The sequence below is a fragment of the Tursiops truncatus genome, chromosome 14 (genome assembly GCF_011762595.2).
Source record: "Tursiops truncatus isolate mTurTru1 chromosome 14, mTurTru1.mat.Y, whole genome shotgun sequence".
In the NCBI taxonomy this organism is placed as follows: Eukaryota; Metazoa; Chordata; class Mammalia; order Artiodactyla; family Delphinidae; genus Tursiops; species Tursiops truncatus.
This window is the reverse complement of record NC_047047.1, coordinates 81,506,091-81,529,089: the sequence shown is the minus strand read 5'-3', so window position 1 is coordinate 81,529,089 and position 22,999 is coordinate 81,506,091.

The following is a 22,999-nucleotide window of genomic DNA, read 5'->3' as shown; positions in this document are numbered from 1 at the left end:
AAAAAAATTCTGGAAATAGATGGTGGTGATGGCACAACAATATGAATGCACTTAATGCCACTGAAATGGGCACTTAAAAATCTGGAAATAGTCAGTTTTATGTTAGATATATTGCACAAATGCAGCAGTGCTCAGGTGGGGATCTGAGAGCACAGACCTGCTGGGGAAACACAGCAGCTAGGCAGTAGCCCATTTCCCCCGAAGCCACATGGGGGGTGGGAGCAGGGGACCACAGGTCCTAGTAGCAAATTTGGCAGTGAGGACAGATTAATTCATTAATAATCCAGCAAGCATTGACGGCACCTGATCTCGCATTTGCTGCCTGTGAGACCCAGGACACGGCCCTCTCTGGGCGACCCCAGACCCCAGGAGACGGCGCAGGCAAGGAGGCACCAGGCCGTGCGGTCCGGCGGGCTCTGCCTGCCGTTGGGGCCACGGTGGGGCTCTCTGCGGGGTATTTGTGCCTTTCCCATTAGGCCCCCATTAATAGCGCAGTAATTTCAGGTTTGGCTGAGAAGAATGCACTCAGTCAGCCGGCGTCTGTCATTTCCAGTAATGACTGTGTTCTGCTCTTGCTGCGAGGTGCCCTGAAGCACTTATTTTCGTGAACTCAAGAACAGCTGCCGGCCGGCTGTGTTGGTTTTGTTCCGGGGGTCACGGCTCAGGTCTTTTCCCACAGGAATTTAACAGTCAGCTCGGGGTGAATCGGGGCCCATCGTGTGTTCTGTCTCCGGAGACACTGGCTTCGCTGGCAGGTCAGAGGCTGGCTGGCTGTCACCTGTGGCCTCCCTCTGAGGGGGGGCCTGTTACTCAGGACGATGACATCGAAGCTGGTGATGACCGCTTTCAGGGGCACAGCTCTTTACAGTTTATGCCACACGTTCCCAGTCAATAACTCAATTTCATCTTCATAGCCACACAGGAATGTCCTGATTTTCCACGCGAGGCTCAGAGAGGGTCAAGAAACCCATCACCCAGTTGGTCACCAGTACGGACCACACCCCTACCCCGATGCGACTGGTTCCAGGGCGGAGATCACCCCGCCCACGGCTGTGGGGTTTAGAGACTTTGCGCCTCAGTGATGCGCCTTTCACCCTCCATAAAACGGCGGGACACAGACAGGCACGACGAGGGGAGCTAGAGATACGGTGGATGGGACGGGACGGGGGCTGCGAACCATGAAGGGCCCTGAGTATGGGAGAAAGGTCAGGGTGGCGTGGGTCGCTCCCTCCACCTCTGCCTCAGGACAGATCCGCGTGCTGGGAATCGTCTCACTCAGGGAAATGCGGCTCCGGGCCCAGGAGTACAACAGTGGTGGGTCAATTCTCAGTGGCTCTAAAGGGATGAAAACGACTGACTCCTCCTGAGACACAGTCAAGCAAGTTTCCAGTAGAAGCCGGTGTCACAGGGGTGGCTGAGCGGAGCCAGCGCTGGTGACACAGATGGAGGCTCTTGGGGAAGAGGCCGGATGGGGAGCGTTGACAAGCTGGCCGAGGGTCGACTGGCCGCCAGCCCGGCCTGCGCCATCCTCCAGGGCTGGGGTCAGCAGAGCTGATGACCTTGTCTTCACAAACCAGGGAGACCTGGAGAGGTTTCACACGTTCCCTCGGCTTCCAGGAATTGGGTTGAGTACGAGCAAAGCCACTGCATTGACCCGTGCCCGACACAGATCCCGTGCTGGGGCGAGGAGAGGGGAGAGCTGCTAAAAGCGTCCTGGCTCGACCGTACCAGAACCCGCTCTTCTTCGGGGACCGGTCCCTCACCCACTCGAAGTCCTTATGTCCTGTTCCTGTTCCGAGCGGACCCCATTCCCCCTGGCCCTGAGGTGTTCCAGAAGTGGGCACGGAAGCAGGTCTGGCCACCGAGAGCCTCTGCTTCCTGGGTCAGGATGGCAGGGACCCAATGTGGGGCTGGCGGGACCGAGGCCCGTCTCTCCCTTGGGGTGGCTGAGGTGCTGAGTGAAGGGCTGGCAATACCTTTGCCATCACGAAGAACGGAAGCAGCTGCCAGGAGAGCCGTTGACAGAGGAAGACCAACCCAAACATGCCGCTCATCTGAGCCCCTGATCCAGCTGAGTCTGAATCCCAAGGCCCCCCTGCCCCCCGCCCTTCCCGAGCCGATAAATTCCCTTTTCTGCTGTAACTAGATGCCGCTGGGCTCCTGTTGTTAGCAACCAAAAGTGTTCCAACTAAAAATACACTAGGTATTTTAACTTCTTTAAACCTTGTTCTAAATTATGTATTGCCCTTTTAAATATAATCATTAGTGGTTGGTAATAATTTACCTTCAGGTCTTTTAATAAAATGTTCTGCTCCATAGAAAACCCTAATTGAGTGGAGAAGCATTTAATAAAGGTGGCCTTGCTGTGGCATGCCCCGGGGAGGCCTAGCTGGTGGAGAAGAAGGCTTTGCCAGCCCCTCTTGTAGTCATCACAGTGCCCGTGGGGAAATAAAGCACCCTTGGGTGGCCAACCCCACGAGGCTGGTGATGGCAAAGTACCAAGGATGATGGAAGCCTGTGCAGGGGGCTGTAGGGTAGGTGGTCCTGGTCCAGCAGGCAGGAAGGAATGGGCTCAGCTCTGTGTCTCAAGCTTCCCCCGGGTCAGGTACCATGCTGGGCCCCTTAGATTCACTGGGTAGTTTCATGCTCAACAGCTAGGCTGCAAGTAGATGTTATTGTCCTTGTCTAGCTACCGAGAACCAGAAGGTCGGACCCCATTGATGTCTTCAGCTAGTCAGTGGCCAAGTAGGAACTTGAGCCCCAACTGTCTACCCCCTTTCATGGACACCGTCATCTCCTCTGATCTTCGTGAAGTCCTTCAGCTGCTGAGTGGAGGTGACCTCAGTCCATTGAGGAAGACGTGGTCACCAGCTGCCCGCTGCCTGTTCCTGCTGTGACCAGCCCAGAGCCCTGGTGGCACCTGTCTCAGCTGGCCTTTGAATTGGGAAATGATGTGTCCCAGCTGCAGTGCTGGGGAGCCAGACGCTCAGGCATCCTCTCAGAGGTTGCAGGTCGTCACCCCAAGAAATACTCAAGTGTCCATTAATCAGAGGTGGGAGGTTGTGATCCCAAGAGATACCCAAGTGTTCATTAAGCAGACACCCATGCACCTGGCTGCCAGGGGCGTGGTCGGGCTGTAAGGACTGAATTTAAGGCTAGTTTGCACCCCAAGCAAACGCGCCAAGGGGCACAGGGCACGTGTCAGGGAGACGGAGGCCCCTCCCCGGGGAAATGGGGCCAGGACGACCTCTCTCTACAGCTTTGCGGTCAGAGAGCTCTCGCGGCATCACCGGGTGCTGTGAGAAATGCAGCAGCTCAGGCCCCACCCCAGACCTGCTGAACCGGAATCTGCATTTTAACCAGTTCTGCACATTTGAGAGGCCACGCACTGGAGACGAGGGGAGAATCAGTGCAGTTCCCCATTTACAACTGTGCCGTAAACTTTGGACGTCCTGGGTAATGGGGAGGGGCAGCTATTGATAGTGATCTTTGAGGCCCCTCCGAGGTGGGTAGAGGCAGGGAATGTTATCCTCACTTTACAGATGAGCCCACTGAGGCCCAGAGAGGACAGGTGACCGTCTGAGGTCCCAGGCCGGGCTCTGGGCACCACACACCCGGAGGCAGGTGTGGCAGCTGGTAAATGGCCGAGTGAGATGCTCACCCAGGCCTGTCTGATGTTCCAAGACGCCTTCTCGGTGGGTTTCCTTCCCCAGACCCTGTTTGAGGGATTCTGAAGGCCTTGAGAGTAGGTCAAGAGTGGGTGAAGGGTCAGAGCAAGGAGGGGTAGCTGGGTCTGAGAGGGGCTGTGCTGGTCTTTGAAAACATCTGGGACCAGGGACTTCCCTGGCGGTCCAGTGGTTAGGACTCCGCACTTCTACTGCCAGGGACGCGGGTTTGATCGCTTGTCGGGGGACTGCGATCCTGCACTCCTTGCGGCGGTGGCCAAAAAACTAAAGAAGAAAAGAGAGAACCAGGCACAGCCTCTCAGGGCTCTGGACGCCGGCTGACAGCATCCTGGGGTGGGGCTGGGGGGCAGCCAGGCTGACGCCGAGTTGCCGGAAGCCAGCAGGGGAATGAAGAAGCCATGACTGAGGCCCCCTCAGCGCCCTCCTTCCTCCTTCCTTTCTCCCCCCTCTTTCCTTCCTTCTACGAACACTTTCTCTGCATTCCCTGTGCTAAGCTCTGTGCCCACGTCTGACCTCAGACCCTTCTGGATGCCACCGGGGAGACAGACAGTGTGTCACCATCGCAGGTTCTGGGCTGGAGGGAGAGAGCAGGGGCTCCGGTCCAGGGGGGAGCTCTGACCCCAGGCCAGGTGAGGTGCAGGCTCAGGCCACACGAGTCACACGGTAAGTCAGACCTCAGCTTTGTCTGACTCAGCAAAGAGGGAAGAACACGCGTGATGACTAGACAAGTGGTGTCTAAAATCCAGAATGTGGTCTGAATTAAAAGATAATTTCCCTGAGGGACTTCCCTGGTGGTGCAGTGGTCGAGAATCTGTCTGCCAATGCAGGGGACACGGGTTCGAGCCCTGGTCCGGGAAGATCCCACAAGCCGCGGAGCAACTAAGCCCGTGTGCCACAACTCCTGAGCCTGCGCTCTAGAGCCCGCGAGCCACAACTACTGAGCCCGTGAGCCACAACTGCTGAGTCTGCGTGCTGCAACTACTGGAGCCCGCCCGCCTAGAGCCTGTGCTCCACAACAAGAGAAGTCACCACAGTGAGAAGCCCGAGCACCGCAACAAAGAGCAGCCCCCGCTCGCAGCAACTAGAGAAAAGCCCGCGCGCAGCAACGAGGACCCAATGCAGCCAAAAAGAAAGAAAGAAAGAAAGAAAGAAAGACGAAAAAACGTAATTTCCCTTAGCTTTGAATTTCCAAAGTGGATGCCCACCGAGCTGTGAGTCTTTCCCCGTGTTGGGGCTGTGGCCACACCCACCCCATCAGGGCCACTCAGTTTTCAGAACTCTGGGGGAGGGTTCACCACCCCCCTCCCTACGCTGCACCCAGAGAGGTTAAGTAACTTGGGCAAAGCTTAAAGGACGGAGTCCAGATTGGTCAGATCCATGCGCAGCCTGCCTGACCCCAAAGCTTGGCCCCCGGCCCCCAGGTGGTGTTAGGGGCCCGCGGTCTCTCAGTTCTCTCACTGTGAGCGCCTTCCCTCAAAGGAGCGGGAGTGAAGGAGGACGCCTGGAATCTTCCATGGCTCCTCCTGAGATGCCCCGGGGGCCTGTCCGACTTCATTGCATTGTGTCTTCTTCTCTCTCTACTACATTAAGAGGTTGCTTTTTGTTTTTAAGTCAATTTTCTGTTTGAAGCCTAAGTGTCTGAACATGGCATAGCGTGGCAGGCCTGGTCCCCAGGAGCTTGATCCACCTCTCCTGCGCCCCTCGCCTCTCCCTGCGGTTGCCGGCCGCTGTTTTGTTCCAAGGCCAAACCCCCCTTGTCCGCAGCCCAGCCGTCTTGCCGGGAGGCCCCGGGCTGAGGCCGCAGCCCCCCACTCCCATCGCCACTGCTCCACTCCAGGTGAGGATGGCCGGTACCCAATCAGGTTTGCCAGACCCTGGGTCACCCCCTAGGCATCCCCCCCATGAAGGTCAGGGGGCTGCTGCTGAGTCCGGCCCCACGGCCTCATCTGTGCCTCTGGAGTATATAGCTGGGTGATGTTCAGTATGGCCCTGCATTTTGCAGGCCTCCGGTACAACATTTCAGCTGTGACCCAGAAACTTCTGAAATATTAAAATCTCATCTGCTCCTGAGCTTCTCCAGGGCTGCAGAGTCCACTGACTTCCTGCGGTTTCACGGGTCGATTTTGGACCGCGGCTGTTCACCTCCCTTTACAGAGTGAGTGGGGCTGTGTGCAGGTGCCCCTCTCGGACTCCATCACCTGCCCTCAGCCCTTGGCTACTGCCCCGTCCCCTCTGCCCAGTGAGGACTCGCGGGGCCCTCCCCTGAGGCAGCTCACTGCTCACTGGGCCACCTTGCCTGGCAGACAGTGCTGGAGCAGCAGTGACCCCCACGGCAGCACAGCTCTGACCCCCGACCTTCATCAGTGGGATCTGGCCCCTAGAGGGCTCACACCCCAGTGTTCTCTTTTGCCCAAAGCCCTCTGACTTGGGGTTTCTGCCAGCATTCTACAAGTCACTCAACAAGGTATTCCAGTAAGAAATTTACTGCTCCGTAAGAAATCACCCCAAAACGTAGTGGCCCAAAGCACCACCAATCATTTTATTATCTCTCGTGGTTTCTATGTGTTAGGAATTTGGGAAGAGTCCAGCTGAAAGGCTCTCATGTGGCTTCAGTCAGACATGCCGAGGGGCTGAAGGCCTTCGGGGCTGACCAGGCATCTCTCTTTTCTTGAAGTCCCAGGGTCCCTCCACACAGGTGAGTTTGGGCTTCCTTACAACATGGCGGCCTCATGGTAGACCAGCAGCTTATTGGTGGCTAAGGCTTCCAGAGCACATATTCCAACGAGCCAAGTGGAAACTGGTGAAAGAGATGCTTGGAGGGATTTGGGGCGAGACAGGCGTACTCTGTGGAAGGTGAGCTTGAGCACGAGATGACTCTCCAGGACAGCCTCTGGCCTCTCATCCCCCTCCTGCGACAGCCATCATTGGTGCCTCTGCTGGGGAAATAATGGTGTGTGTCTTGTCCTGGCCCTCTGCCTCTCTCTCTCTTTCCTTAATGCCAGGCCTCTGGATCGCTCTTCGATTCTTTCACCATGGACTCTTTCTTTTCTTTTTTCTTTTTCAGATGGGCAGGAGTAGCCCCTATCCTTACTTCTAGCGCATTAGCTTAGTTTTACCTGTTTTTCAAACTTAAGTGGAATCACACGGTGTGTATTCTTTCTACGTGTTCATCTCCTCTGTCTGGACTCTCACCTGCATGCGTTTGCGGGATTCCTCTACTTCATTGCACGTGGCTGCAGTTTACTCTGTCTCATCTCTGTAGCGTATTTCGTTGTATGCTTGATTGTACTGCTGTTTATTCATCCATTCTTCTGTTCTATTTCTGAGGGGCATTTGGGTCATTTCACTTCTTGCCAATACAAATAGTGCTGCTAAGAACATCCCAGTGCATATTTTTGGTACACAAATGTACATATGTCTGTTGTACATAGGAGCTAACTGGGGCATAGGTACGCATATATGTCAGAAGGCTCTTGCAGGATCCGTAAAGATGAATCACCTGGTTCTGGGGCCATGCTGGAAGCCCCAGCAGGTGTGAGAGCAGGCAGTGCACCACTGGGCCACACCCCAAGACCACCCTTCACCTCGACCCCGAGACCCTTCGGAGAAAGCCCAGCTATTCTACACCTGGCTTGGACGGCCTCTGGGTAAACAGGGCTGTCTGCCGCCCAGGACCCTGGTCACTACTGTTTCAGTGGGTGAACTAGCCCACCAAGGTGATGGGGGAATTGAGATTTTGATTACAGATTAATAACAAAAGTTGTTACAATGAAAACAGAAGCCACAGGAGAGCAGGCCCGGGATGCCTGAGGCTTTGTCCTCTGAGTCTGCCCAGTGAACCCAATCTTGTGAACTTTCAGTAAGGGGAAGGGTTCTCCCTTCCTGGGCCCAATCTGAGCTCCCAGAAGGCTCTGGGGCTGTAGCCTGGGGTCTCTGTAGATTAGCCAGTGGTTTCTACATACTGGAATCATCTGTGGGGCTTCAAGGATACTGATGTCTGGGTCTCACCTCAGAGGTTGGGGTTTAATTGGTCTGGGGTGATACCTGGGCTTGGAATTTTAAAACTATCCCCAGGTGTGTCAGTCAGGGTCAATGGGAGAAGCAGAACCACCTATGCATGTGGTATGCATGCGTGCATATAGGTAGGGGCAGTAGATATGCAGTATGCATGCCTGTGTGTAAGAAGCATGTGGGGGGCTATGTAGGTAGTATGTGTGCATGTGGTGGGCGTGCATGTGTGTGTATGTATACGAAGAGATTCATCGTAAGGATTTGACCTTGCGCAACTCTGGAAGATGGTTAAGCAGTCTCTGTAAGGCTCTTATCTTCACCTGATGATGCTGGAGTCCCCAGGACAAAAAGGTGGGAGGGAAGTGGGATGTCAGGCAGAGAGAACACGAATAAGCTGGAACCCTGGAACACGAGCTGGAGTCCATGAGGATGGACTGAAACACACTTCAGTCCTTGTTGCCTCTGACCTCAGCGGGTGGGTGTCCCCCAGAAGCTGGGCCCTCGTCACAGAGTTAAGCACACACACCTGTTTTCTTAATTTCCTCTTTGGACTGTATAGAAACACAACTGTTTTACGTGTTGATTTTGTGTCCTGCTACTTTGCTGAATTTGTTTAAATCGTTCTAACAGTTTTTTGTGAAATATTTAGAGTTTTATACATTTAGGATCGTATCATCGAACAGAGATAATTTTACTCCTTCCTTTCCATTTTAGAGGCCTTTTCTTTCTTTTTTTTTGCCTAGTCTCTCTGGATAGAACTTCTAGTACTATATTTAATAGAAGTGGTAGAAGTTCCTTGCTCTGTTCCTGACCTTACAGGAAGAGCTTTCCGTCTTCCACTATTGAGCATATGGTGTTCGCTGTGGATTTTCCATGTATGGCTTTCATTATGCTGAAGTAGTTTTCTTCTATTCCTAGTTTATTAAGCATTTTTATCATGAAACTTCTATTCCTGGTTTACTGAGTGTTTACTGAGTGTTGAATTTTGTCAAATGTTTTTTCTGCATCAGTTGAGATGGTCACACGTCTTTTTTCCCTTCATTCTGTTAATGTGAGATGTCACATTGATGGATTTTTGTACGTTGAACAATCCTTGCATTCTAGGATAAATCCCACTTGTGGTCCTTTTAATATACTGCTCAATTCTGTTTTCTGGTATTTTGTGGAGGATTTTTGCATCAGTGTTCATAAGGGATATCTTTTCTTGTATTGTTTTTGTCTGACTTTGGTGTTTTTGTCTGGCTTTGGTGTCAGGGCAATGCTGGCCACAGTGTTCCCTCCTCTTCAATTTTTGAGGAAAGTTTGAGAAAGATTGCTGTTCTCTAAGTATTTGATAGAATTCACCAGGGAAGCCATCAGGTCCAGGGCTTTTTTGGTTGGATTTTAAATTTTTTTTTTTTTTTTTTTGCGGTACGCGGGCCTCTCACTGCTGTGGCCTCTCCCGTTGCGGAGCACAGGCTCTGGACGCGCAGGCTCAGCGGCCATGGCTCACGGGCCCAGCCGCTCCGCGGCATGTGGGATCTTCCCGGACCGGGGCACGAACCCGTGCCCCCTGCATCGGCAGGCGGACTCTCAACCACTGCGCCACCAGGGAAGCCCTGGATCTTAAATTTTTTACTACTGATTCAATCTCCTTGCTACTTATAGATCTATTCATATTTTCTTTGTTACTCAGTCTTAGTAGGTTTTGTGTTTCTAGAAATTTGTACATTTTGTGCAGGCCATCCAACTTTTTCTATTCTCTACTTTGCTTATCTCTGCTCTAATCTTTATTATTTCTTTTGCTAGCTTTGGGTTCAGTTTGTTCTTCTTTTTTCTAGTTCCTTAAGTTGTAAATTCAGGTTGTTGATTTGAGACCTTTCTTCTGCTCTACAGTAAGTGTTTATAGCTACAAATATCTCCCTTAGCACTGTTTTCACTGTGTTCTGTAGGTTTTGATATGTTGTGTTTTTGTTTTCATTTGTCTCTAAGTATTTTCTAATTGCCTTTATGATTTCTTGTTTGACTCATTAGTTGTTTAAGACTGTTATTTAATTTCCACAAATTCGTGAATTTTCCAGTTTTCTTTGTGTTTTTGACTTCTAACTTCATCCTCTTGTGGTCAGAGAAGATACTTTGTATAATATTTATCTTTTAAAATCCACTGAGACTTAATACGTGGCCTGGCCTATGGTCTATCCTGGAGAATGTCCCGTATGCCCTTGAGAAGAATGTGTGTTCTACTGTTGTTGGGTACAGTGCTTTATATATGTCTGTTAGACCTATCTGGTTTATTTGATTGTTCAAGTCCCCTGTTTCCTTACTTATCTTCTGTATGGTTGCTCTATTCTTTATCGAGAGTAGGATATTGAAGTCTCCAACTATCACTGTAGGATGAATGTATCTTTGGGGGAGACATAATTCAACCCATAACACCCCCCCCCACAATGTATCCACATCAACATCCTTAAAACCTGCAAGTGTTACCTGACATGGTGAAAGGGACTTTGCAGGTGTGATTACATTAAGGAGGGGAGGACTATCTTGGATTATCCAGGTGGGTCCAAAGTAATATCTTACAGAAAAGAGAGGGCAGGAGGGTCAGAGCCAGAGACAGAGATGTGAGGACAGAAGCAGAGGTCAGAGTGATGCAGGGGTGTGAGCCAAGATCAGGACAGACACTGGAAGCTGGAGGCCAGGAAGTGGATTTTTCCTTGGAGCCCCCAGGAGGGGCACAGCCTGCCAGCCGACTTCAGATTCCCACCTTCCAGAGCCCTCACGGAATAAACGTGTGTTGTCTTAAGCCACTCTGTCGGTGGTCATTGGTCACAGCAGCCTGTGGAATCTGATACAGTGCCCAGGCACCAGGGAGGTCTCAGGGCTGGAGGAGCCAGAGCCTGGGGTCGCCCTATGTTCTTGACCCCGAATTCCAGACTGCGAGGACTTCTCTGTGTGACCTTGAGCAAGCCACCCCCTCTCCTCTACCCCTCAGTCATCCTGCCGGTAAATGAGGGAGTTGACCCACATCCAGCGTTTTGAGGCTCTGGAATTCCCACCCATGGTACCCCCCCTCCCAGCCAGGTAGGACCCACAGAGAGGCACCCATTTCTCACTACATCAAGGGAAGACATTTAAAAATAAGCAGCAGCAATCCAGTCTCCCATCGCTTCGTGAAAGAAAGGACACATGTGTGCACCTCAGCACCAAGGCCAGAACTTTACATGGGACACACTTGGCTTTAGGAGAGTCACCCCACAAACACTGTTGTCACTTTGTCACAGGCAGGCCACCAGAGCTCCTCTTCCAGAGGGTTGGAGCAGGACTCCGAGATCAAGCTTCCTGGCGGCATCGCCCAACCAGCCCCAGCTCCTGCCTCGTCCTCTCCTGCCTCTCCCGTCCCCTCACCCGCAGGTTCAGTTGCTCCCTCCCAGCAAAAATCCAGTCAAGGTGCCAATTTTAACAGCCAGAAACCCATCAGGAACTGTTAACTGTCTATGGGGAGGAACAGGACCTGAAGACACAGCACGCGTGTGCAGGGCATCGGCCCCCGTGACCTCCCGCTGGCCTGGGAGCCTGCAGGCATCGTGAGTGCCTTCCAGAACGTAGCTGTTTTGTCTCCTGAGACTCTTTCCTCAAACCCATCATCTTAGAACCGGTTTGCAGGGCAGAAATAGAGACACAGATGTAGAGAACAAACGTATGGACACCAAGGGGGGAAAGTGGGGGGAGCTGGTGGAGGGATGAACTGGGAGATTGGGATTGACACGTAGACACTAATATGTATAAAATGGATAACTAATAAGAACCTGCTGTATAAATAATAAATAAAATAAAATTCAAAAATTCCAATAAAACCCCCAAAACCCATCATCTTAACTTGCCCCCCTCCTCCTGCGACCCCAGGCACCACCGGGACGTCACTGGCTGTGCTGAGCCGTCCACCTGCTTTCCAGCTGAGCTGCTCTGCCCCAGCACTAGATGACCCTGACGCGTCCCCTGGTGTGTCCTCTTGTCTTCCATTGTCAGGAAACTTTTTACTTTCTGTCTCCCTTTTTTTAAACATCGGATCTCACTTTAGGACACAGGCTTTCTGACTTTCTGTTTTGACAGCCTGGAAGTTTCCCTTCTTGTTGTGCCGCGTGCCGGCCAGGAGAGGTCGTTGTACAAGTGCCCTGGGGTGATGAGACCGTGCGGCAGAGCCCAGTTTGATTGGAGGGGTTTTGCGAGCTGGTTGTTCAAATGTGGTACCTGGGTGGGAGCGTCGACACCGCGGATATCGGGAGCGCTGCACGTGGGGTGTCTGGCCCGTTTACAGCGACGGGGCTCCGGCAGCCTGAGGCCTTCCTCATCTAGCTCAGGGGGGCTCGGCCCGGGCTCACATGTGGAGTTGCCTGGGGTCTTTTAAGTCAGTTGCCTGGGCAGCACTACAAACCAACTAAATCAGAATCTCTGGGACCAGGGCCTGTGCACCAACACCTCCTCGTCTTCCCCGGAGATTTTAATGCCCAGCCAAGGCTGAGAGCCAAGACTGGAACCTTCTTTTGAGAGCCGCTCACTCCCAGGGGACCAGGTGGATGGACCAACTCCGTCCAGTCCAGGCCCGGCTCGCTGCCCAGAGCAGCGCTGGGGTCTGTCTGGGGAGCAGAAGAGGCTGCTCCTTCGCTGAAGAAAGTGTGTTCGTGCCACAGACCAGCCCTGACTCCAAGCCCGTTGTTTACCAAGACTTAACTGGCTCTTATCTCACCGCGGAAACTCCGGCGGGCAGCTGGGGGGCACACCTTTGGGAAGCACAAACACACTTGTTTGTTAACCTCCCTGCTGACCTTGGGCGAGCCCTGCCCCTCCCTGGGCCTCTGCCCTTGGTGGCGGGGGTGGGGTGGGGGGGAAGGGCTGCGGTTACAACTTTGCCCCTGCCGACAGCTCAGGCTGGAATCACATGTTTTCCTTTCCAGCAGATGCACTCAGAGAGGGGAGGAGATCGCTAGCATCCCAAACAGTGGGTCTGGACACCACGCTGCCTCTGAAGTGTGGGCTCCAGGGTCCCTGTCTCAGGCTTCCTGCAAGGAAGCCCCAAGGCTGTGACTGTAGGCTCGGAGGGGCAGTATGCACAGGAAGGATGGGGGGCTCTGAGGGCGGGAGGATTCGGGGAGCAATTCAGGAGCCCACCATTTAGGATGCTTTTGCCCCTTCTCATTGGCAGAACCTCAAAGGTCTGGGTGGGACCGGCTCCATCTCCCTCTTTGCAGTGACCTGATCGAGGTGGGAGACTTGGCTGGGGAAACGGAGTCCTGACCATTAACAGGCAGTCGCTCCCAGGAAAGAGCTGCACCCCCATTAATATCAAGGCCAATCCTCCTTCCTCCTTCCTACCTCTGGAATTATTCACAGATGTAAGACGGAGGTTATCCCTTCAGAGCCCAGCTCAGGCACCTGCTGGGCGCTTATTTCATGCCCTGCATGAGCTCGAGGCCGCCATCCCTCCTCCACGCAGCACTGGCCAACCAGCCCAGCACGGCCTCACCCTCTGACCTCTCATTGTTTGACCCGTCCCACTCTGTTATATTCCATTGGGAATCGTCCTCCCAGTGTTTAGGGTTTCCCCATGGGACTGTAAGCCCACAAGAAGACCCCTGCTGCTCTCCCAATCACCGATTCGGGCAGCAGGGGGAAGGGCGAGTGAGTGACCCATAGGGTCAGACAGACTCGAGTCCAGATCCTGACTCCGTCCCTCACCAGCCAAGTCTCTCACTGTTCATGTTGGAGCAGGTGACATTGTTGTAGGAGACACTGCAGGCTGTTCCCAGGCCCCTGTCCTCGTCTTCCTGGATACACTTCCCAGCCTCTTTGCAGACCTCTGTGGTTATCAAGCCATCATTCATTTGCGGTCTATTTGTCACAGCAGCTAGAGTTATCGCAAGTAACACACTGCCTCACAGCTGTTGGGGAGATGAAATAAAGCATGTGAAAGGGCCTGGCCCAGTGCCTGGAACACAGAAAGTGGGGGGTCCTTACTAGATGTCAGTTTATTTCTTTCCTAATTAATATTAATTGTTCCCAAGCATGTGGATAAACATGGCCTCAGACCTTTTCTATGACTCTGGATTGGTGGCTTAGCTTGTTTTAAATTTATATTATTAATTAATATGAATTATAATATACACGATTATAATTATTTTATAAGTACCATAAGCTTAGGCGTTGTCAGGACCCCAGTTTTTAAGGTGCCACCATAGGATACTTTGTGCTCACAAAGCCGTCCCAGTCAAGGAGCTTTGGGTTGCAGGTGACAGAAAACACTTTCACCGGCTGAAGCAAAATCAGTGGTTGACCAATCAGTGAATACACCAATAGTGACTGATGGGCTCACAATGTGTCATGCAGGTATGGCTGTATCCAGCACTCAGAAGATGCCTCAGAGAACTCGTCCCTCAGTTGCGGGTTACTCTGCACAAGAGTTCTCACGTGAGGGGGGGCGAGACGGTCCCCAGCAGTCCCACCGCCACACCCCACCCCAGCTCAGAAGAAACCGTCTCTCTCCAAACATTGCAGTTTGGAGGTAGGTGTCTGAATCTTGAGTATCATACATTTGGCTCGCGGATTGAGGCTGTCCCTCTTGTCGTGAGGCAGTTTTACTGGAGTCTCTGGGCCCTTCCTAAAAGACCAGAAATACCCGCTTATTCACGTCCGGCAGGCAAACCAAACGGAAAACCAGGTCACAGGGAACAAGCTAAAGGAACTGGGAAGATTTCAGGCTGGAGAAGGGATGCTTGAGGAGGTCGTGAGAGCTTGTCTTCAGGCTCTGCCGACGGGGGCCCTGTCCGTGTGCCGCGCGATTCTGGAAGGGAGAGGCAGGACGGGCACAGGGGACGGCTTTCGCGCTAACTGAGGAGCTCCTGTGGCACGCCAGGGCCTGGTGCTGGAAGGGCTCCTCGGGGTGGTGAGCGGCGCTGGGGCTCTGAGGATGCGCAGCTTGCAGTGACCCTGCAGTGGGAGCCAGGAACCTGGGGTGGGACCCGCATCGTGGCTCTGCCCGGACCAGGCCGGCCAGCGGGTCTCCCAGGCCCAGCATTCTCGTCTGTCCAGAAGGCGTGCTGAGGCCTTCCTTGCAGGAGATCAAATGAGGGCAATTGGGGTGGAGCTTTCTTTGCAAAGAGCAGCACATTAAACAGATGTGACCACGCTCAGCCCAGGAAGCTGCAAGGGCCATGGGCGAAGGGAGCGTCATGACTAAAGTGGGGTGCCAGGGAGGGAAGGTGTGCAAGGCCTCCCCCCACCCGCCCCTGGCCGAGAAGGGGTGTGCCCGCCTGTGCGCAGATGGTGGGGTGCCCTTGACTGGAGCTCTACACAGGCCTCTGACGAGCGTCTTCAGATCCCTACAAAATGCCAGGGATGGGCTCCCCAACCCCAGGGGCTCACAGCGCCATGGAGAGCGGGACAGAGACTGAACAAGGGGCGTGATAAACACATAAGGTGATCCGTGTTATGGAAAAAGGTGGGACACGATAAAGGCAACTGAGCGAGTGTGCGTGGGGGGCTGAACACTCACCCCAAGGAAAAGGAGTTGCAGCAAGAACACGACGGTGTGAAAGGCAGAGTCGGAACCCAAGCTTCTGACTGAGCTGGGGTCGCCGCCCTGGGGAGCCCGAAGCCGCTGCCCCCAGTCATGGGGCCCCTCCCCCCATGCGGGTGAGCTCAGGAGCCACCTGGACGAGCAGAGATGGGGGTGGGAAGTGGCTCTTACCACAGGAGGGGCAAGGCCAGCTGTGCCAGGATGAGAGACACCTTTCCCTGATGGATCCAACTGAGCCCCACCCTTGCAGGTAGGAGCCAGGCCCCCAGGTCTCCCCAGGGAAGGGGAGGGACTCTCCAACCCAGGCAGCAGGGCCTGCAGACTTCGTTTTATCAAACTCCGATCCACGTAGGCGTCCCTCTGGCTGCTTCCTGTCAGCTGGGCTCCAGGCCAGGCCCAGTCAACTTTCCTGGAAATGTCCTAGCGGGAGGCTGTGGGCTGTGGAGTCTGGTGGAAGAGGGTTCTAGTTCCACTGGACCCTGGAGCTGGGAGTCAACTCTGGGGGAGCCTTTGATTCCCCCTCTGAAAATGGAGAATGTGATGCCTCCTCTTAGGGTCAAATGGGCCAGTCCCTGAGACATTTAGCTAGTGGCCGGCTTGCAGGAATTGCTCGGTAATTCCCAGTGTCTGGGGTCGTGGGTGGAGTTTGTAGGCCTTGAAGCGCCTCTGAAGGTCTGCATTCCAGCTGTGGGGCTGCAGGCCAGCCTTGTGATCTCTTGGGGGCTGAGTTTCCTTGTCTGCAGTGGGGAGGTACCAGCAGGACTGTTGGGGGTGTCCTGAGAGCTGTGATGGGATGGGGTTCCTCAGGGGAACGCGAACATTTTCCAAAGGGCTCCTCACGGCCCCCCGTCCTCAGAAATGTCCTCCCCTTTCATCCCAGGACCGTTCCCGAAAGGGTAGGAAAATCGTCCCATAATCACCTTCCAGTCCTTACCGCCTGGGAGCACCTGCTCATGAGGACATGGCAGTGCCTTGGGACTTCTGATTAGAGCTGTAATGTTTCCAGATTAAAGCCACATCTGTTCTCTCATTTCGCCCTCAGACACCCACGAATGACGCCCTACTGTACCTATTTCACACACGAGAAGACTGAGGTCTGGAGCGATCAGGTGCTGTGCTCAGGGACACACAGCCGGCCATTGCCATGTCGGTGTTAGACCAGGTCTTCTAGAACAGGGCAGGCACATACCTGCTGTCTTGGACATTCTGGTGTATGTCTGTCACCCAGGACAACAATTAAGAGCACCCTCTTTGGGTCTTCCCTGGTGGCACAGTGGTTAAGAATCCGCCTGCCAATGCAGGAGACTCGGGTTCGAGACCTGATCAGGGAAGATCCCACATGCCACGGAGCAACTAAGCCCGTGCGCCACAACTACTGAGCCTGCGCTCTAGAGCTCGCGAGCCACAACTACTGAAGCCCGTGCTCCGCAACAAAAGAAGCCACCGCAAGGAGAGGCCCGCGCACCGCAGCGAGGAGTGATCCCTGCTCACCGCAACTAGAGAAAGCCCGTGTGCAGCAACGAAGACCCAACGCAGCCAAAAATAAATAAATCAAATAAATTAAAAAAAAAAAAAAAAGAGCATGCTCATTTGCTCTCAAACATACCCCGTTGGATTCTAAATTTCATGGTCTGAAACGAGGGTCATGACAGTTTCTACTACATCCCAGTTGATTTGAAAGGGTTCAGCCTAAACGGGGCATCACAGCCACCCTGTAGAATCGGGGGGGTGGGAAAGGGGAAGATGGGTTCTCTTCCCAGGTGGTCAGCTGCCCCTGGCTCTCCTTCAGCTGGGTTGCTCTCAGTCTGGCCTTTTCCAGTACTGGATGTGCACGGCTCTTACCACCGCCCTCCCCTCTACCCCTTCCTCTTCTCCTCCCCCCTCCCCCCACCAGGCTTCCTGCAGCTCTAGCCACCTGCTTCCCACAGCTACCCCAGAGTCCATAGGCAGGCATCTCAGCAAATGCCCCCCACTGGGCATTCTCCAGGGACAGCTCTGTCTAAAGATATCAATACGGTCCATCTGGTCCTGACCTGCCCTCATCCCTCACCACTGGGGACCCATCTGCACCACCCCCATCCCTCACCATTGGAGGGATATGTCCTCACCCCCCCTTCCAATCCCTCACCCCTGGGGACGCATCCCCATCCATCCCCAACCCTTACCAGTAAGGGGAATCCGTCTTCACCCTCCATCCCTCACCACTGGGGACCCGTCTTCATCCAGATGCCAAGCTCTAGGACCCCCAGCCCAGTCAGCCAGACATCACCAGGTACCACTCTCCTCCCTCCTTTGCAGTCATGTCCAACTCACTCATGGTCCCATAGCACTGATGGACCACCAGACAGATGTTCTAGGTCCAGGGGGTGCTGGGGAAAGGAAGGGAGAGCCCCTCAGGTTGCAGCCCAAGCCTGTTGGGGGTGTAATGGAACCCAAGACTCTGTCTGTTGTGGAAAGTGGTTGGTCCCAAGTCCACAGAGAACAAGGTTCACAAACAGGAAGAGTCCTGTGGATGGCTTGGCCCCTGGCTGAGCTCAGATGATGGGCTGACGTGGGTGCGGGTGAGTCACACATGGCTCTGGGACAGATCCCCAGGAGTGTCCTGGAAAAGTACAAGCCATTATTTACAAGGCAGCAGGACGCCGGCTTTCTCCAACATCGTTTGTGGTTGGAAAACTGCTGCGGCTGCATGCATTTCTGAAAATGCCTCCGGCGGGTGACATTTATCAAATCAAGTGCTTTTTAGTTCTATTCCCCAAATACGCAGACAATTCTCTTCGTAGATAATGTTGCCAGCCCGCCAGGGCCTGTGCAGCTGACTGATCTGATTGCAGAAGATGTCATATCTCCTGCCTCCAGAAGGAAAGGAACGGCGAGGGCGCTGGAGACCTTGTGTGATGTAAAAGGAGGTCCAGCCCGTCCTCTTGCGCCGTTCTCTGTTTCTGTGGGCTGCAGCATCAGGTGATGGGCGTGGGCGTTGCACACAGATCTCTGAAAACACCCAGGCCTCCGCGTGCCTTCCTGCAGCCATCCCTGCGCGCTGGACACCAGGCTGGGAGGTGCTGGGACGTGTGGGCTGCAGCTTCCCCGGCATAAAGTGCTGCTAGGCGCCCACAGCAGCACGAGGAACGGTCAGCCCTGTGACCCCACCCAGAACTCACCCTCCCTCGCCGCCTTTTGGAGGAAGAGCTGACTACAGTGAATGTTCGGGAACCGGCTGGCTGCCCTCTTAGGCCCCGGGCACAGTCCCTGATTGACACAACAGAAGTGTTTACTGCACTCTGTCTGTGTGCCAGGCCCTGTGCCAGGCTTTATACAGTTGTACTGTTTAAAGATTTTGGTCTCCTCCCACGTTACAAGCAAGAGTGTTTCCTTGCCCAAGGTCACCCATCTGGTGCTGGGCAGAGCTGGGGCTGCATCCCTCCTCCATCAGCCTGTGCCGAGCACTTGACCCTGATTTTTTTTTTCTTTTTTCGATACATGGGCCTCTCACTGTTGTGGCCTCTCCCGTTGCGGAGCACAGGCTCTGGACGCGCAGGCTCAGTGGCCATGGCTCACGGGCCCAGCCGCTCCGTGGCATGTGGGATCTTCCCGGACCGGGACATGAACCCATGTCCCCTGCATCGGCAGGCGGACTCTCAACCGCTGCGCCACCAGAGAAGCCCTGATTTTTTTTTTAATATAAATTTATTTATTTTTGGCTACGTTGGGTCTTTGTTGCTGAGTGCGGGCTTTTCTCTAGCTGTGGCCAGCGGGGGCTACTCTTCGTTGTGGTGCTCGGGCTTCTCACTGCGGTGGCTTGTCTTGTGTGAAGCACGGGCTCTAGGCACGTGGGCTTCAGTAGTTGTGGCTCGTGGGCTCAGTAGTTGTGGCTCACGGGCTCTAGAGCTCAGGCTCAGTAGTTGTGGCGCACAGGCTTAGTTGCTCCGCGGCACGTGGGATCTTCCCGGACCAAGGCTCGAACCCGTGTCCCCTGCATTGGCAGGCGGATTCTTAATCACTGCGCCACCAGGGAAATCCCGACCTTGATGTTTTTATGCCTGCTCTTCCTCTGTGTACACAGGGGCTGCTCTGCTGCCCGCCCCCTTGGCTGGGCTCCTCTCAAGGCTGCCCCTGGTTCTCAGAACAAGTTCAAGGGCCCTTGGCAGGATATCGGGATGGAGGAAACCATCCTGTCTGAGACTTGGCTCTCACATACCTTGCCCCTGACCTTCGGGAAGGTATCTCCTTCTCTGGGCCCCTCTATGGGAAGGGCACAGAGAGGTCAAGGTGGTCTCTAGATCCTAATGGCTCCAGTTCCTGCAGCTGTAGCATCTCTCAATGTTCTGGGAGAGGCAGGAGGCCAGTCCTTAGAAGCAGGACTCTAAACGGCACCAGTGGCAAAGCTCTCTATCCCCCTGGACAGCACGGCAGGTGGACACAGCCTGGCCACACACTGCCTCATTCATCGGCTCTTCTTCACCTGTGCTGCTGGGAGGTAGAGCTGTACGTGAACACCGGGTGAAGCAATGAAAACAGACATGGGAGCCAAGCCCACTGCCCCTCCCCGGAAATGAGAGCTCCTCTCTCCCATCTCCGTGTGAACACAGAGTGGGTGAGAGCTGTGGCATCTCAGATGTTTGAGGTCATCTAATTCCACCCCCCTCTCTGCTGGTGAGAGAACTGAGGCTCAGGTCGGTGATTGCTTGCCCGGGATCTCCCAGACTTGGTGGCAGGGCCATCGAGAAGTTCTGCTGTCTTGGACGTGTATGTCTGTGGCTGGGTCAGTAACGGAGATGGGCTCTGGTGGGTGTTGAATTAGTGGCCGTGTCCGCCCTGGCATCCTCCCAGCCTGGACTGTATTGTTGGCCTTGGTTTTCCCAAGGCTCCCTCATCGGCCCTGAGCCCAAGAGAGGCCTGAGTGTCCGGATTTCCTCGGGGCTGCTTTGCCGGCCTCTTCCATCGCCTGCCTTGCAGAGGAAGGTCAAACGGCCTGGTGCTCTGGACCAGTGGGAGGCAGGACGGAGCCCCAGCTCCTGTGGCAGCCCCACCCAGGCCTTGGGACCAGGGCTTTCTACAGCCCTCCACTGGGGCACAGTTTGCTGGACAGTGCAGCTGCCTGATGAGACATCTCTGGTCTGTTCCCATAAAGCCCCATAGAGCCCCCTTCCTCCTTGGCCTCGCCCTGTGCAGGGTGTCCAGTCAACCCCGGGAAGCAGGGTGTGGCCTCCTGGGCCACGCTAGGGGGCGGGGCGGGGGGAAGGGAGAGGCAGTGCCTCCAGGGCTTCCCCACCACCACCCCAAGGTGCTCAGGCTGCATTTTCCACACCAACCCAATTCTCCTTCAGATGGAAGGGAAGCAGTAGCAAAGGGGAGGTCCCGGAAGATCTAAGAGGCTTTCACAGGCCCTGAGCAATCAGGCGGCTGAGCTGTGAGAAATGGCCAGAGCTCCGGGAGGAGGTGATGGGGAGGAAAAGCCACAGGCAGAATTCTCCATTGCGCTCTCCTCTCGCCATGTGTGTGAGTCCATGTGAGGGGTCCCCTGGGAGGGGGGCTCTCGGCCCTTTCTGCAGGTGCCCGGGCGTGATGGCCCTGGGCCCGGCTGGCGGGGGGAGCCCTTCGGAGCCTCCTTCTGTTTCCTTTCATGGGAATCCCTGACCACCTACTGGGTGCCCTGCCCCTGCTGGGGAGGCAAGGGGACCCCGACACGGGGGGCGAATCAGAGGTGGGCCGGGCTCGATGCTGGGGACCAGGAAGGCACCCACATGCCTAGACTCACCCCCAAGCTGTCGGGGGCCTGCAGGAAGGAGGGGTCAGAGGTGGCAGCGTGCCCTGCCCTGAGGATGGCCTTTCTGGGGGGAAGTAGCTAACAGAGACAGAAAGCCCACCCTTGAGGAATAGTCCCCTTGGGTGCCCTCGACTCACACGCAGGCAGGTTCCACAGCCCTGTAGGGACCCGGGCAGCGCTGGGCCTGGCTGAGAACAGCGCACACGCACACCCACCCTCACCCACATGCCCCTAACCTCCACCTCGCGGCCAGGCGAGGCCGGGGGCCTGCAGCACGTTCCCCTAACTTCCCTGAGCCTCGGGGTCGTCGCAGCAAACAAGGTGGTCGTGTCGCCACCCTGGGATGCCCAGGCCCACGTGTGCAGCCGGTAAAGTGGAGGGAAGGCGGCAGAGGCGCAAGGGCAGAAGGAAGGGGCTCTGGCCCGCAGCCACTAAAGATGCTGGAACAGGGCTGGGAGGAAGGTGGGGAAAGCCCAGGGACCCGTGAGCCTGGAGCTGGGGAGCCTTGGAGCCAGGGGCGGGGCTCACAGGGGCACCGGGGGGAGCGTAGACGGTGGGCGAGCAAATCCACATTCAAGCCCAACTGGCCACTTGATGCAACCAGTGCCCTCAGAACCCTCCCGCGCGGGCAGCCGCTTAACCCTCCACCCCCGCAAGCGTCTTCGCGTCCACTCAGGTGGCCTCTTCTTGGGGCACGGGGATCTTGTCAGCCACAAGGGCAACCAAGGGCACCTCTGACTCGACCTTGGGTACCTGAGAGACTCAGATTCAAGTGCAGCATTACCAGCGGCAGATCTGACGCGTTGCCATTGATCGCTGTCATATGCGTACAGGGAGTGACCCCACGAGCCTTTCTCTCTCCTTGGTGCTGAACTGTGGGATGGATTTTAGCCGAATCCTCGCCAGGTTATACAAGCCGCTGCCTGAGCCTTGGGTCCCCCGCCGCAGGGGAGAGGGTTGAAGCAGAGACCGCTCGGGCCTCACGCAGCTCTGAGCCCTTTAGAAGGACGCTGAGGCCAGCGTTCGCCAGACAGGCCTCCGCGTGGCAGTGAGCTGAGCGACTCCTTCCCAGGCACCCAGCCCCCGCCCGGCCAAGCCTGGATGCCCCTGCCGCAGAGCCAGGCAGCAGGAAGGCCTGCTTTGCAGAGGTGGGTGTCCAGAGGGGCAGCCTGAGAAACTGCAATTGGTCTTCACTAAAATTAGGTCCCAAGTCCCAGGGGGCAATAGAAATGAGGATGAAAATGAGAAAGCAAATTGAGGGCACTGGAGGATGTTAAAAATATGTGCATGTCTTAATGGAAGTGGTGAAAACGAGGCTCCAATAGGCAAGGGAAGCACTTGTGCGATTGTCATTATTTTAGTCGCAGAATCAGATGGTGTGGGCCTGGAGGGGCCCCAAGGAGCACCTGTTCCACCACATCCCTCATCCTACAGACAGGAAAACTGCCCACAGTGGGCAGTGACGTGTCCACGGCCACGCACAGGGCAGTACCCGAGCCGCGACAACAGTGTGGGCCCAACCGACCCTCCAAGAAGCCCAGCAGTAGGAAGGACCCCCGGGGCCGGGCCACCGCTCACTGCCCCCTGAAGGAGAGGGGCTGCGTGGGGCATGGAGGGGTCGCCCCCTCGGTCCCTCGTGGTTACAGAGTGCTTATCACACAGCCTGGCATCTGAGGTGCCTCACGAACCTCGGTGGTTACTTTCCTTATTAATATTGACCCGTGCGTGGAGTGACGTGAGAGCCACGTTTCCAGAGGAGGAGAGAGAAACCGGGCTGGACCCTCCAGGGGAGGCCCGAGCGTGTGGGAGGGGTGGGAGGGCGTGGAGTGGGCGATGGGGGGGGGGGCGTGGGGGAGGCCGAGGGATGCGCAGGGCTCTCAGACACACGGCCGCCATGGCCGTGCGAGTGCTTGTCGTTAAGCACTTACTACATGCTGCACCGGGCTGGGCTTTGGCTTGAGTATCCTACGGTTCTCACAACAGCCC